The sequence below is a fragment of the Pseudopipra pipra genome, chromosome 3 (assembly GCF_036250125.1).
Source record: "Pseudopipra pipra isolate bDixPip1 chromosome 3, bDixPip1.hap1, whole genome shotgun sequence".
Classification (NCBI taxonomy): Eukaryota; Metazoa; Chordata; class Aves; order Passeriformes; family Pipridae; genus Pseudopipra; species Pseudopipra pipra.
In genome coordinates, this window is record NC_087551.1 from 32,260,341 (window position 1) to 32,261,298 (window position 958).

At 43.1% G+C, this 958-nt stretch overlaps 1 long non-coding RNA gene across 1 annotated transcript; it reads right to left on the reverse strand.

Moving 5' to 3' along the window:
• Positions 1 to 255: 255 nt before the first annotated feature.
• Positions 256 to 619, reverse strand: LOC135412500 (uncharacterized). Its single transcript, XR_010429696.1, has 2 exons — positions 516 to 619; positions 256 to 432 (listed from the first exon to the last, which is right to left on the reverse strand). It is a non-coding gene; the product is annotated as an uncharacterized LOC135412500 (long non-coding RNA).
• Positions 620 to 958: the final 339 nt, after the last annotated feature.

Genomic DNA, 958 nt, shown 5'->3' on the forward strand with positions numbered 1-958 from the left:
GTGAGGACAGGCCAGACCATTTCCAGTTGTTCTCCTGTCTCAATACTTGGGCTTGGGACAAGGCTTCTCAAGCCAGTGATTCGGTTATTTCTGGAGCACTGTCACTGGAGCACTTCCCTACCTCTTGCCCCCACTCTGTCTCTCACTCCCACTGTTTCCTTCTCTACCGGTGAACCCACAAGCAAAAATGACACCTGAAAAAACATTTCTGAAGGTCAGTTTTACACCTCTAAAAGAAAGAGACCGAAATTTCGGTGTAATTGCAATGAAGAAGTTGTGTTGTAAAAACTGAGCTCATTCATAAAGAGAAACAAAGGAGGAAACTGTATGCAAGGACCAATTCACAGAGCACATCTCCATCAGCTCTGGCCCTTCCAACCCTCCATGGACCTTTGCTTTGGTACCCAGTTACACAGGCTGTTCTCAGGAAACCTATACAGGAGAACAGAGAGAAAGGTGAGATGACCTCTGTTTATGCGAAGGCATGAAGCAGAAACTGAGGATTTATGACATACTTTTTCTCTTGCTTTCACCACCTTCAGAGATTCACAAAAACTGTCTAGGTAGTACGAATACTCATGGTCAAATTCCTGTGGGAAATGTTCTTGCTGAGTCAAGCTGGCGGAAAAACAGAAATTTTGCTCAGTGGGAAATTCCAGGACCTCTGTTTTCTCCTTAAATTAATCAGAAAAGTCAGAAATCAAAACTTTCTACAGAATGACATTTCCAAGTATTTTTCTTAAATATTTGGAAGAAAAGATAGGGCAGCCTCAGTTTTACAAGCCACAGCTTTGTGAGATGACAGCCAAGTATAAAACTTTTTTGACATTTCTGTGCTGCAATTCCAAAAGCCACATCACACTGCAGTAAGCAAGTGCAGCCACAGAGACAGTGTTCTAGCAGCATCAGACTGCCCTGCAGAAAATGCAATGTCTGTGTAGGCAGTGTCTGCGATCTT